The sequence below is a fragment of the Chroicocephalus ridibundus genome, chromosome 7 (genome assembly GCF_963924245.1).
Source record: "Chroicocephalus ridibundus chromosome 7, bChrRid1.1, whole genome shotgun sequence".
In the NCBI taxonomy this organism is placed as follows: Eukaryota; Metazoa; Chordata; class Aves; order Charadriiformes; family Laridae; genus Chroicocephalus; species Chroicocephalus ridibundus.
The window spans coordinates 24,703,604-24,719,065 of NC_086290.1; positions in this window are offsets into that span (position 1 = coordinate 24,703,604).

The following is a 15,462-nucleotide window of genomic DNA, read 5'->3' on the forward strand; positions in this document are numbered from 1 at the left end:
AAAAGAAAGACACATCTTGATGAAAGTTTTTAGAAAGCCTGAATTGTATGAAGGCCATAAGAAGAAATCAGTTATACTGATCTGGGAAAGTCCGGTGGTGGATGAAGGGGACTTGGTAATGGCCACTACAACCACCATTTTTTTTGTAAACGTTTTTACCCTTATTATGTGTTAAGAAGTTATTTAAGTGAGTTTTTCATATAGTGGTATGCAGCAATACATTATATTTGAAGTAAAAATGTTAGGTTTTTGTAACTTATGCCTAATACCTAGAGTATATAAAATGAATTGTTTTATTTGTTTACTGTGATTTGCAGGGATATTACTCCATGACAAGGTTACATTGACCTACCATTTCATGCATCAGCAGTTCTATTGCACTGATTTCATCAAGCCCAGTGGATAAAAGAGGAGCAATCCACCCGGTGGACCAAATTAGAATTATAATAAAAAGTGCACATGCTGAAGGGCAAAGTAGGTTAAGTATGGTACTTACTGCATTTGGCACCATTTTTGTGATGTGTCAGATTTCAAGCTTTTTTCATAAGTGTTTGTTCAAAATCTACATTCAAATTTTGTATTTCGATTTTTTTTTTTTTTTTTTTTAATGTGGCTATATGAGTGATGCTGTAGTTACAGTTGAGGAAAAACGTAGTTTGTAGTGACTGGAGGCTCTTTTTTATGTTAGGTACTTGTGAAGGTGCAATAAATCTTTCTCATTTTGAATTCACTGTAACTTCTGGGTGTCTCTTTGCTGTACACCTCCAGATACTGCTGTTGCTCCTCATGCTGAAGAACTTCACCATATTACAGTCATAAAAAGTCAATCAGCTGTTCTTAGTTACCTGGTTTGGGATCGGCTAGACAGTGGAAAAGGGACTGCATGGCCTACAGCTTTAGTCTGTTTTTAGAGCTATCTTGTTCCCACTTGCTCTCCGTGAATGCCAGTGATAGCTCAGTGAATCAGAAGAGGATAGATACTGCCTGTTCTCTCCCAGGTAGGTTTTAAATTGCTGTTATCCAAGGGATGGGACAAGGTACCTGTCCAGCAGGTGGACACCTCAAGGTGTGAAATAACTGTTGTAGGCTCAAACATGATTTTAATAAGATGTAGCAAATAAGATCTTCAAATGGCTCTAGAGTACAATGTGTAGAAATTATAACATAGAACCTTAATTTTTTTGCTTCTTTAATGACAAAGAGTATGCATTAGACACGCTTTAAAAATCTTTATACATTTGTTCGATATTGATCTGTTGTGATGATCCATTAGTACTACATACACCAGTCTGTACTGGTGAAGGTTTGCTAATAGTGGAAGATCAAGACCATCATAAATGATAATTACAAATTCTAGCACCTCATAAATGCTATAGAGCATAATAGCAGCATTCACGTGGCTTGTTTACTAAAGAATCCACAGAGAAATTCGTTTAAGCACACATTTAAGTTTCAGTGATCTTAATAGGCCATAAGAACGTACTGCGGTTGTTTACGTAATCGGGTAGAGCGTGAGCATGTACATAAGTGCCTTGCTGGATAGATCACTTCTAATAGAGATGGAGACCCCAGGGAAAAAGCCCACCTCAAGAGTTTCTCAAAAACACTGGGAAAATCCTGACTGGTTGTCTTTGTTTGGTTTGTTGGGGTTTTCTTTGTCTCTTTTTGAGTTTGACATTAAGTTGATATGAATTAATTGCTTCAGTAACTGAAGCAAGTAGAAACATGCCATCCCAAGATTTTTATTTTTTTTTAAAAAAGAAAAAGGTGCTCTGTTTGTTTTGATGTTGCATGTCTATTTAGACAGATTCTGGTAGTGTACTGTAAAAAAAAAAAAAAAAAAAAACACACTGTTGGGTTTTTTATTTTATTTTCTACCAGGTATGATTATTTAAAAAGGACAGAGACCAAGAAGGTAAGCATCAGCTAACTCCAAAACTTAAACTTATGCGTCCTTTATGGAAATAGATTAGTTTCTTTTCTTATTTAGATATTCTGTTGAATGATGTCCTAAATTTCATTGCTGTGAATATTCATGCAGCAGATCAAATGATGTCAAAGTTTCAGTTTGTATCTTTGTGTGGATTTGTGTTGAAATTGCTGAAAGTTTTCATTGCTTCAGGAATTTAGTAATACCGTGAATAGAATATGATCACTTCTTAAAGTTACTGTTTCTATTTTGGGAGCAAGCAGATAGACAAAATGAAAAATTATGTATTTTGGGGCCAAAAGGTAAATTATTTAACAAGTGCTGGCTTTTAAAATGATACTTGCTTAAAACAACACTTGTTACTTAATCGGGGAAATCTAAGTAAGCATGGGATTGAGCAATTCGGTAGCGCGTATTTGAAGTGGAACTTTTTAAAAGATCATCATACAGCTTCAAGTTAAAGAAATCTTAGAGTTGAGGAACAAAATTTGCATCAGGTGAATCAAAATGTGAAACAGCTGGTTTGTATTGGCTTTTCAGAAGTGGCTATTGAATCAATTCAAGCAGTACCATGGTAAGAAGATGTCTTTGGTTTTGCAGCTGATCTATTACATGCTTTTTTGAGCAATTAGAGCTTGATAATGCAATCATTTGTCACCCAATTAATTTTGAAAGACTAGAAATACATGGATGAACTCTTTAACCTGTGGTTCACTTGGCACCGTTTTTTTTTAGATCAAAGAAAAAAATATTATTAGTATTGGGTAAGCTACATTATAGGAACTCAACACCTTCATGTTCTGTGACTTGTCATTTAATCTTTTAAATATTTGTTATTACTATAGATAAACGTATGGATAAATAAATGTAACATGGTTTTGGTTTGTACCGGATATGTAAATTCATTGCAATTAGAAACAATAATGGAAAAAATCTTTGTGAAAACTCTTCTCCGCGGCTGACTCTGTGCCCCAACATCAACAGAAACGTTATCAAGGGCATTAATGTGTGCAGGCTTCTGCCCTGTGTTATCTTCATAGCTTTGAAAACCTTAAGCTAAAGTTGAAGCTGAAGTTCTTTATAAGCCTAAGAGGAAGCTATGGACATGCCAAAATAAACCACATCCTATGGGTTTTTTGTACTTCTACTCTTGAAATCATGATAGCCTGTTATTTCAGTGCATCGGAATGCTTCATGACAAGATTCTCATCCTCCCTGGGAGAGGCAGAATAAAGGCAATTTTAATATGGAAAGTGTACTGAGATCTAATTTCTAGAATTTCTGCACTGAACTTGTACTCATAGCAAATGCTGGCTCAGATTTTTGTGTTCTTGAAAAGAGGTGTATGAATTGTGGAATAATAGATGTTGCAAGAGACTTTTGGAGGTCATCTGGTCCAATGCCCTACTCAAAGCAGGGCCAACTTATGTTGCTCAGGGCTTCATCCAGTGAAGAAAGAGATATCTCCAAGGTGGAGATTTCACAGCCTCACTGAGCAACATATTGCAGTGTTTGACTACCCTCATAATGAAGCTTTTTTTCGTGTTTTTTTTCCTGATACTTAACCTAAACATCTCATCAACTGAAATATGTGTCGTCTTGCTTCAGATAATCTGAAAGCTTGGTATTTTTCACCTTCTTGGTCTGTGACTCTCTTAAAAATTGTATTTTGCATTTATAAGCTATATTTGTAAACTCATCTTGAGTTGCTAGACTGCCAAATTATTTGTGCTAATGTAAACTTGGGATATTGCTAAGGACTTCAGGGGTCGTATGGAGGCAAAAGTAGCAGCAGCCCCCAGCTCTGCTTGGGGCTGCATGTGGCACTGCAATAGACTGATAACTACTCCGGCAATACCTCCTCTGGACATGAACGGAGATTCAAATGTTTGTATGTGTCACTTGGAAGTATTATAAACTTCTGGAGTGGGCACTATTATGGAGAAATACCAAGGGTGGTTATTAACCTCTCTTTAAAGAACCTTGTTTCTGCCATGTCCCTATATTATTATAATTGGACTTCTAAAATTGTTGGTTTGGATTTGAAAGATGAAGGGAAACCTTGTAGAACACAAGATAAATACTCTCTGAATTTTGTAGCTGTAGCATGAACTTTCACATTTGAATCTTCTGTCTTTGGCTTCATTTCTTGGAGTACTGTTTCTGCCATAAGATAACCAACAACATAAATACTGTGTGATCTGATCATGCTGATGGTGATATGGTGTTTGTGGAAGCTACTGATAATACTGAACTATTTATAAGACTTCCAATGACAAATAATTGACGGGATTTGGAGGTTCTATAAGCAGAAATAAGCTTTCCTTATGGTTTACCATAGCTACTTCATACAGTTACTTCAGGAAATGCTCAGCAAGAAATCTTGCCGCACTGACCTCTGTGGCTCCTCCCTTTACCTGTTCATGACCACAGTCTTGATCCGCAGGTTAGCGAGGTGGGCTGCGAACCATATATTTTCTATCCCGCTTGTCTTTGTGATACATGGCAGATATCCTGAAGAAACCAGTGGCATAGATGAGGCAGCTGCAGTCAGCATGATCTGCCATTGCCTGGGGTGAACGCAAACAGAGGGGAGAAAAACAGCATCTCAGGCAGCCAGAGAAAACAAGGTTAGTTGGCTGGACATGACTTAAAAATAAACATATCCTAAAATTTGGAGCTATTGTAAAACCTTAATTTTTTGTCAGTGAGCTCAACTTTGATCTGGGTTGCCTTGAAATTAATTGCAAAGAAAAAATTCATTATTCATCATACTCCTTGAAAAGCTTGGACAATAGAAAGCTTGTTAAAATGTGAGTAAAAATTTTGTGGGTTTTTTTCTTTGTGGAAATCAGGAAAGGAGAAAAGTACCAAGCTAAATGTCTGTTCCTTCCTGATACTTTGTAAATGAGGAATTTTCAGCTTCAAGACAGAGGTACTAATGCATCATATTATGTCTTGAACTAGTTTGTCCTTTGTTTTCACATATGTTCATTTTTCAACCAACCCATTTTTCTGTAGATAACCCTATACTAAATATCAATTATCACAAATCAGGGTATTATTTAGCTGTGGCTGTAAATTCTCATTAGAGATCAGTTTGGTGAATAATGATGCAATTCTTAGTATTTCTTATATTTATATGCTTTTTTATTTTTTCTTTTTTCTTCCCCACTACTGGAAAATTTCTTGCAATATATATATGGGGTGTTTCATCCAAAAGTGTGGAAAAAATAAGAATTCATCCAGCATTCTTCCCCAGACTATGTACATGTTCTGGAAATGAATTGTATGATTGAAAAAAGTTATGTGTGAACAATAGGTGTTGTTTTCGTCTAAAATGAAGATGTCAATTCTCTCCTTTAATCTATATAACTCATTGTTACACTGGAACAGCAACCAACGTTTCCATAAAGAAGTTCTGGTCTGCACCGGTTCTTTGACTTTTTCATGTAATACAAAATTTTACATTTTCTTTACTTCTTGCTACTATATTCTTTGATGCCTACTTTTACAAAAATTTCTTTGCAACTGAATCTTATGGGACAAAGCTGGTAAAACTGATATCACTGAGACTAAGTCAAGCCCGGTAATGTGATTCTGTTTGTAGCCTAAGAGTGTTTTTTAAACTCAAAAACTTAATCATTGATGAACACATTCATTCAGCTTTTTGTCCTATGTGTAAACAGGAGGATTGCATTTAAACTCAGATGGGTGTATAGACAAGAAAGGTTTAGACAGATAGCATTTTGAGTTCTTACTACTGGAAGATACCATGTCAGTCCCACTGCAGTCTTGCAGTAAGAGATTATTATTTTGTTCTTCAGGTATAATATTAATATCTTTAAAGTTCACAAACTCTTCTAAGTAATTTTTTTAAAGGAAAATTTTTTGAGGTAATCATTAAATAGAAAATATTTTAAGCTATATACACAAAGAGCTTATCAGTGATCACCATTGATGAAGAAATGTTTGGGAGTTAGTCTGAACATAAAAAATGCTGTGCAAGTGTTATTGTTTGCTATTGTTGTCATACGTTATTCTACTTTTTTTAATTTGGATGAAAAAGAATCTAGGAACATTAAGAAAGCACCCAGTAATTAACTTGATGCTGAAATTGAGCCAAGTACTATTGAAAATCAAAATATTGGTGAGCCACTGGAAATATCAGATGATGATGGAAAAAGCAGCAATGGATGAAGTGAAAATGAAGAGGGAAAACTTACTGCACCAATAGGATTGTTGGGAGAGGTAATTTTCCTTTATTAAAATAACAGATTAGCAGCATGACTAAGTGTTAACGGACTCAGGTAAGCAGGGGCACCAATTGTCCAGTGCATACTTCTTAATTCTTGTCGATATTTGTCAGCAGTATTAATTACCTAGTTACTCAACCTTTCATTCCCAGGTCTAGGTTTACACATGATTTTGGCTTATAGTGAAAAATACTCATTGATGATAATGATACGTTGTGTCAGTTGTTTCCATGATTTCTCAGCAACAACTTGTGATGATAAATATATTTATATGTTTTGCTATGTTTGCCAGGCAGCACAGCTTTGTAGGCCTCAGACACGTGGTTGTTTGGGCTACAATTATTTCTCTCTTCCCTGCCTGCTTCCCATCAGTTAATTGAGTATTCAGTATTATATTCTTGGATCTCTGTAGCTGTTGTTGTCTCCAAGTGACCTCAGCTGGTTTCTCCTGGCTCCCTATTCATGAGTTGGTCACAAATTCCTGCATGCACCGTACTTTAGGATGGGGAACGGAATCTTCATTTCAATGGATTTAATTGTGTTTTGTAGAAAATGCAATAGAGAAGGAAGGTTTATAAAGGAATGCAGAATGGCAAAACCCAAAATACTGTGCACTTTGCTATAACAGGAACAGCAAATTATGTACTATCTTGTGAAAAATTACAATTGCACAGCCACTGTGTAACTGAATCTTGAGGGATTTAATTAGGGCAGGTTTCACCTCAAATTTGTTCTTCCATGTGAAATTTCTGATGTTGGTTGGTTTTGCTGGCTTTATGGTGCATGTGGTTTGCAAAATAATTTTAAAGCTTTTTCAAGTCTTACTAATTTTGGGGCTTTTTCAGATTTAACTTGGTATCTGATTTTTCTGTGTTTGCTACTCTTATTTATGATGTAACGATTATATGGATTAAGATCTTTATTTAAGATCTTTATGATCTCATTGCTCTTAAATGTAATTTGTCTTCTTTCTATCCTGATTCTAGAATTAAAGTTTTACCTGAAATTATTAATGCCATTAGCTGAGAAATCTTTTTTTTTTTTTTTTTTTGCATTGCAGACACTTAATCAAAATTGTGATACTACCCAAGAGCGCAGGTTGTTATGGCAAGCTTGATATTCTTCAGGTTATGAACATCCATTTTTGATATGTGTATATGTAGAGTTCTTCATTGGTATAATTGCACTTTCATGAACCATAAGTGGCAGACTTATTTCTGGTTTGTTTATTTTGTAATCATATACATGTTTGTAATATATTATGTTGTCAGATTGCAGTTCTGAACAATGAACCAGCAAGTACTGAGGCCAAGCAGTTTTTTCCACTTCTTGAAGAAAACATGTTGATGGGTAAGTTAGAGAATTGCAACTACAATATTTATCGTGGAAGCATTCTTACTTCTCACTAGTAAATGTTGAGAATTATCGTACTAACAGTAACCTGACTTTGTGTTTAAAAAGCCAGTAATCAAGGAAAATTCTTATGCTACATCTGGATTTTCTACATCTTAAATAGGCTGCCTTGGTCTATAAAATGTCAGAGTCAACATCATCTAGTTGTTAATGTTCAATTGCAAGTATTCATTTTACAGTATATTAAGGGAGGAAGAAAAGAGTTGGAGATCTTCTTACAAATTTAGAAAGAGTCTTCTAAAGTCAGGACATGTAGAATGGACCAGGCGAGCTCCCATCATCTGTTTCAATATAATATCAACTAGCTTACTCCAAAGCATCAATAAAGACTAAACTAATCTGACTCAACCTGCAAGGAAATGGAACAGAAATGCTCAAGAAAACTCTTTTAGCATTTGGGCAGGAAACCTCCAGCAGAGAAAGTTAGTGAAAGTTAGTAAAGGAAATCAGTTTTGAAACTAACCCAGATAGATGCACAAAAAGACATGTGTGGATGCTCTGAGATGTTACCTGTGATCAAGGCAATTGAATTGTGCCAAAATGTAAGCCATGTTTGTCACGAAATGGGTATTAGGCTGAAGGATGTTAACCTTATGAAGTCCCTCTGAATTCTGTAATATGAAAAAGAAATTATGAGAAGGAAAGAATTACAAAATTTAATCCATCTTTGGATACTCCTAAACCTGGTTTCGATGTATGTTTTCTTCTCTCACATATTAACTTTAGCTTACAGCACTTATTTTTTCATCAAGAGTTCCTAGCTCTGTATCAATTAGGATAAAGATACCTGGGGCAGGGTGTAGGGAGGGGGGGAATCTTCCATTCTCTTCCTGCTGTATAGCTACAGGAAACAGGAACAACAAAGAAGCTTAAACAGTGGCTTAATTCATCTGAGCATTCTCCTATAAACAAGTGATTTTCTGGTGACCAGCTGTGCTGGGTTTAGAGCTATGTTGAGCCAATTCCAAGTGCAGAGTGGTCACACCACATTTCAGGTTACAAGCTGGCTTCACAATTTTAACCCTGCAGTCTGCCACACAATCATTACAGGACTTTCTTCACTTGCTAGAAAGGATTAATAAGTTTTTAATGATTTAATTGAAAAACAGTGAAGAAGCTAATTGCCCTACTTGCTTCTTTTTAACTTCGTTTTTAATATAAAATGCAGTGCAGCAACGAATGATCTTATGTACCTTTATGGCAGAAGCAGCACAGAAACTTCACAGTAGGAAGAATGAAGGTGATGAAGAAACAAGTAATGAAAGCAGCGATAGCAACACAAAGAGTACTAGCCGTTCAAATAGCAATGATGAAGAAAATTAAGAAAGTTCTGCTGATTACGTGGAAAATTAGTTTGGCGATTCTACAGTATTTCAGTTGATGATTTTGATTCTCCAACCAGCATAGAATCATAAACTGTTTTGGCTGGAAGAGACCTTTAAGATCATCAAGTCCAACTGTTAACCTAACACTGCCAAGTCCATGGCTAAAGTATGTCCCTCGGCACTACACCTACATATTTTCTAAATACCTCCAGGGATGATTACTCCACCACTTCCCTGGACAGCCTGTTCCAATGCTTGATAACCCTTTCAGTGAAGACATTTTTCCTAATATCCAGTCTAAACCTCCCCTGGCGCAGCTTAAAGCAATTTCCTCTTGTCCTATTACCTGTTACTTGGGAGAACCCATGTTGAAGTATACTGTTTAATCATAATTTTTCTTACAAATTTCAATAGTCTTTACTAACTTTAATATCAGGTCTTAGAATTTTTGTGGTCCTTTGAATATTTTCGAACTTATTCCTGCAAAAATTACCTTGTTCTATAACTTGATGACACATGCGAACTTGATGCATGCAGAAGTAATTGATACAGTATTTTCCCACTGTAGCAGCAAGTTAAATGGAAACTGTGATACAGATTGTCAGTTGAGCAAAACATAGTATTTTAGGAGTATCATACTTGCTATGTTCCTTTGCATCACTTGAACAGGGGAAAATGAATCTTCCAGCATGATTATATGAAACCTCCTATTCTACAAAATGATGTAGTTTTGAGTGACAGAATATCTGCCTTAAAATAAAAAAAAAACCTGCTTGCTGAAAATTGTTGCGATTTTTGTAGCTTTGACATTAATGAAATAGCTGTTAAGAATATTTCAACTGAAAAGACTTACCCGAAGTTTTTGTAAAAAATATATAGCTTCAGTGAAAATCTCTTGTCTGGATTTGGAGATAAACCATATAACACTGTTGAATAAGTGCCAAAACTGATCAGAAAATCTACATAACTGATAAGATTGTGACTTGTATGAATTTAGTATTCACTGATTGCTAACACTTATAAAAGTTAGACTGAGATGACATGGACTACAGTAGTAATGGTATTCATACTCAACTGGGGAAATTTGAATTCACACTCCTGAAGAGTTTGGTCTGCATAAAGAGATCTTAGGATTGAGAGTCTTGAGTGAATTTACAGCAGATATTCACCAGTTTCTGTGGCCACAGCTAGGCTGTAGAAAGAACAAAAGTTTAGTTTCTAGAAACGGATAAAAGATAAGTAAGCCAGCTGCTTTCCAGAGAGAAGCGGAGCACTTCCCTTCCCACTTAAATGGAAAGGAATGAAAACAATAAACCTCTTTGAGGCTGTGATTTCCAAATTAGTAATATCCATTTTAGTGTCCACAGCATTCAGTTCCTAGTGCTTGTTTTTTAATTTGGAGATATTTGCTCAAGACCTAAATGAATTCATATTCATGCTTTTTAAAATGACAGGGGAAAAAAATCATAGACTGGGAGTCATTATTCCTGCTTTATAAATATGCTGAGTTTTCTGGACTGACATTAAAACTTTAAAATGATTCAGATATGCTCTTGAGAGTCAAATTCCCTTTTAGTAGAGTATCTCAAGAATAGATCAGATATATAAACTCAAGATGGTTTGCATTTTGTGCTAATATCTTCTGCCATTTTTAATGCAGACATCTATGTGGGATGTCTGCCATATGTATTGTCTCAAATCAGTTGGTGTCCACATGGTGAGGACTAAATGAACCATGTTGCAGTGCCGAAAGAAATAGATAAGTTAAGTGTTTTTAAAAGTTTGGATATAAATTGGCTGGTATGTCTGTAAAAAGGTGTGAATCTAACTTGACAGATAGTTTAACTCTTGTTTTAAAATGATGAAAAAAATTATTTGATTAAGCTGTGCTCCTGCAGGTAAGGCTTGTGCCCAACTCTTGCTGTATTTACAGGTTTGTTTTTTTTTAAAGTAAGAATTTTATTGTACAAAACTGTAAGTTATATGGGGATGGAGAATTGGACTGAGTGTAATCACATTCAGTAAAGTCAAGTAATGAAAACCAAACATAGCTAACATGCTGTTTTGGGGTAGGCAGAAGAAAAGATATGTTTATTGTATTTTATTAAACACATGAGTATGTTAAAGTTTAGTATTGCTTTTCACTACAGAAATTCTAAGGCCTGATATTAATATTTAATGTTTAAGACTATATAGTAGATATTTCATGGTATAATTTTAAGGTTGTATTTTCCTTTTACCTCAGAAAAAAATTATGTTTACCATTGATGTGTCTAAATGTTATTGAATAAATGCTTTGCATGTTCTTTTTTCATATGAAAAATAAATTCTCAACTGTCTAAGACTATCTAAATTTATAAGTCTTGGAGAAATAATTGGTTAATATTCTCATGCTTAGATAGATGTGCTTATGTAAGAAAACTTCCATTGGTTTCTTATTGCCTTTAGCTGCTGTGGTATCTCTGTGTTGTGTTATTTTTCTTTCAGTAATTCCTGATGCAGATCTGTTTGGGTAAATGTAACAGAGAAGATCCTTATCAAACACTTGTGACTCTTAACAGCTCTTAGCTTTGCAGCATCTGTTTCTTTATTTATCCTCATCAGCATAAAGGACATGAAACCACAGAACTTTGACATAATTTATTTTACTTGAAGAGATCTTCCTGTGTTGCAGAGGTGCCTTTGCAGTTCTCCAGTACTTCATCTTGGTACAAGGTACAATGTCTCTGTATCTCAGTGGCATCTAAAGATCATTCCTGAAATCCCTGACATTAGCAGCATATTCTTAATCTTTCTTGTAGAGAATTACTGCAAAGTGAAAGAGAAGGATAACTGTGGGGATTTTTTTCAAATTACTTTCAAAATGGGCATGTCATCTGCTGTCACAGTCCCGTGCTCATAAAAAAAAAAAAAAATATGAAATATATGTCACAGTACTCAGAAAGTGTCCCTCTTGGAATGGAGAGTGCTTAAGATGCTCTGAAGTTTGAGTGAATGCCATAGCTATTTTGTTGTTTTCTTCATACAATGTCCATAAATGAGATTAAGAGAAGCTCACGTACTGTTACTGAGGGACTGGAGAAAGGTATGAGCAAAGACAAATGGACTAAATGGTCTCTGAAGGGCTCTGATGTTTTACTGAAACTAATTCTGTCCGGTTAATCAAAATTAGGAACCTGTAGGGAGGATCAACCTAGTAACTCCAATAACAGTAGAGATTATTTTGAGTAACTAAAACTGAACATGCAAAGCATAGTAAAGAGATTTTTACCTACCAGCTGAAAGCACTGAAGGCTTTTAATGATGCTTTGCAGGGCTTCTCAGGACTGTCTGGGAAGTAGACATTTTTTAAAAACAGTTTGTCTTTACCTACATTTTTAAGGAAACGTATTTAATGAAATATCTTGGATCTCATTTCTTCTGTCTAACACAAGTTATAACTGTAAAACATAAAATTAATTTTCTCTCTTTGCTGAATATAGGGTTTTCTTAAACCTCATTAGTAAATACTTGTTTCTTGATCTTTTGAGTGGTTGGAATAGGTCAAATCGGGCAGAGAAGAACCTAATGAGGTTCAACAAAAGCAAGTGCAAGGTCCTCCACCTGGGGAGGAAGAATGCTAAGCACCAGTATAGGTTAGGGGTGGACCTGCTGGGAAGTAGTTCTGAGGAGAAGGATCTGGGGGTCCTGGTAGACAGTAAATTATCCATGAGCCAACAATGTGCCCTTGTTGCCAAAAAGGCCAACGGAATCCTGGGATGCATAGGGAAGAGTGTGGCCAGTAGGTCAAAGGAGGTCATTCTCCCCCTCTACTCTGCACTGGTGAGGCCACAACTGGAATACCACGTCCAGTTTTGGGCTCCCCAGTTCAAGAGGGACAGGGAACTACTGGAGCGGGTCCAGCGAAGGGCAACCAAGATGATTGAGGGACTGGAGCATCTCCCTTATGAGGAAAGGCTGAGAGAGCTGGGACTCTAGCCTGGAGAAGAGAAGGCTGAGGGGAGACCTTATTATGGCATATAAGTATCTAAAGGGTGGGTTGAAGGAGGATGGTGCCAGACTCTTTTCATTGGTTCCCAGTGACAGGACGAGGGGCAACGGGCACAAGTTAGAACATAGGAAGTTCCATTCAAATACACGGAGAAAATTCTTTACAGTGAGGGTGACAGAGCACTGGAACAGGCTGCCCAGGGAGGTTGTGGAGTCCCCTTCTCTGGAGATTTTCAAGACCCTCCTGGATGCAGTCCTGAGTAATGTGCTCTGGGCAATTCTGCTTTAGCAGGGGAGTTGGACTAGATGATCTCTAGAGGTCCCTTCCAACTCTGAAGTTTCTGTGATTCTGTGAAATAGTGTCTTTTGTGGTATCTTTTGGTTTAAAATTTGCATTTTCAAACTGGCTGTTGATCAACAAACATTTTAAAGTAGCAGATCAATCTGTAATGCCTTTAAGTGAACAAGAATTTCATACAGCTCTTGGCAGTTCTCCTTCACTCACCTAGATTCCATGCCGTATGTGTCTTGAAGAGCCTATTCACTTGCAAATAAACACAGTAATTGTTTTAACATGTTAAAAAACAGTAACCAGAATGAAGTTGTACCAGTCTGTCTTATTGCAGAGTGCAATCTGCTCCAGTGCTTTACATAGCCTGCCTCTACCAAACAATGAACGTGTTAATATCTGAAGGCATTAAGGGATAATTTACACCAATACACCAGTCAGATTCCAGGTCTAACATGTCAGATACCAGAGGGGGAAATTCTGGACTCTCTTACATCCTAGAAAAGCTATGTGTTGGTCTTTTTGCAGTCTTCATATCCCTAAAAGCCTTTGTACAGAATTTTCTGTGAATTAAAAGGTCAGTGGAACTATAACTTTAAGATTTTCTGTATGGCATGAGTAGCATGAGCCTGGATATCTGTCAAATTTTTCACAATTTTTGCTAGCTCACCTTACCGTCAGTGTAGTTTAGGAACTTCTGTTTAAAGAGATTATTAATCTCTGGAGAGAAAAGATGAATGCTGAAGGTAGAAGAATGCTGAGGATTGAAGTCACAGGTTGGTGTTCTCTCATTGTAGTTGGAGAGGAGTGCAAGGAGCCTTGTTACCTGTCCTGTAGAGACCAGGTGTTGGAAACCACAGCCCTATCCATTGTATTCTCTTGATTCCCTTCCTGGACATTTGCTTTAAACTCTTGCAAACATTAAGTATCCCTTGAGATTATAAAGAGAGAGGTTATGCTTGATTCATTGTTCAGAGCAGTGCTGCTCTTTATTTGATGTGCATAAGCCTTAAAAAACTTTGTTGTGGTTGAGTATGAACTGTTAAAGATAGCATGGCTGAGTTGTGTCTCTTGTTCTAGTGCTGAGTTGCTAACACCCTCCAAGATGACAGCAGCTCTGCTTTTTCCTGTGGTCATCTTCATCCGGTGCAGCTATCAAAATGCCAGCAAGAGGAGTCAAGAGCATTAGGTAAATGTGGGCTTGCAGAGAAGTTTTGAAGGGCCAAAGTAGAGGACAGGAATTTGTTACATAAATAGATTTGAATATTTGTCTGTAACGTGACAACTCTAGTCTGATTTTTCTGCCTGGGAGCCTATGTCTTCAGTTTGAATCACTTCTTGATCAGTGTCTTGATCTGGGACGAGCGTATTTTCCTTAAAATTGTCCCTCAATGCTCTCATAATCTTCCATACTAATACCGAAAGGAGAGGCATGTGTAACAGCTGATGGCTTTCCTTAAAGCTCACACACACCTCCATTACTTCAGAATAAGAATCTGTTTATTTTGCGAGTGCTAATGAAATCTGCTCAGATTAAGGCATATGAACTACTCGGTGAAATGGAGAGAAAGTTTCTTCTTGCCTGCCCACCTCTGTTATCTGGTAGACAAACTTGGTACCTAACCTCTCAGAGTACAGTGTGCCAGCTGTCCATTTTTGTAGCTGTTCATATCGTCCTGATTGCATTTCTGTGCTATGTCTGCACCTTGTTATAAAAATGTAAGTGTTGGTTTTCTGCTTAAACCATTTTTATTTCAATGAAGTGTACCAAACCTTCCTTTTTGGAAAAGGTTTGGGTTCTTTTTTTTAAAATAAAATCTATAATATTGTAGCTAAAAAGATACCAGAAGGCTAAGGGTTTCAAATATAGTGCTGCAGAAGGCCTACAATTTCACTAGTACGGATGACTATTCTGAGTGATTTGACAAACTCATTGAGACAAAACCTGACTTATCCACCACAGAGAAAAGAGGGAAAATAAAAAATAATAATAAAAAAACCAGCCTAGCTAAGCCCACAACTATAATGGTCCTGAAAACTTCTGAGACTTAGGAAAGCCCATACCTGAGACTGACTTATGATTTGAGAAATTATTTTAAAAGTAGCAGAAATGTCCATGTTTCTTGTTTCCATGTTTATGAAATAGGCTTAATTTAAATAAATCATGTATGAAAAAATCCCAGAGTCCAGCTCTCTGAATTAATTCTGACACTGGAGAGCCAAACTGCGTTATCTCCTACAGCAGCGTTACTGAAATTA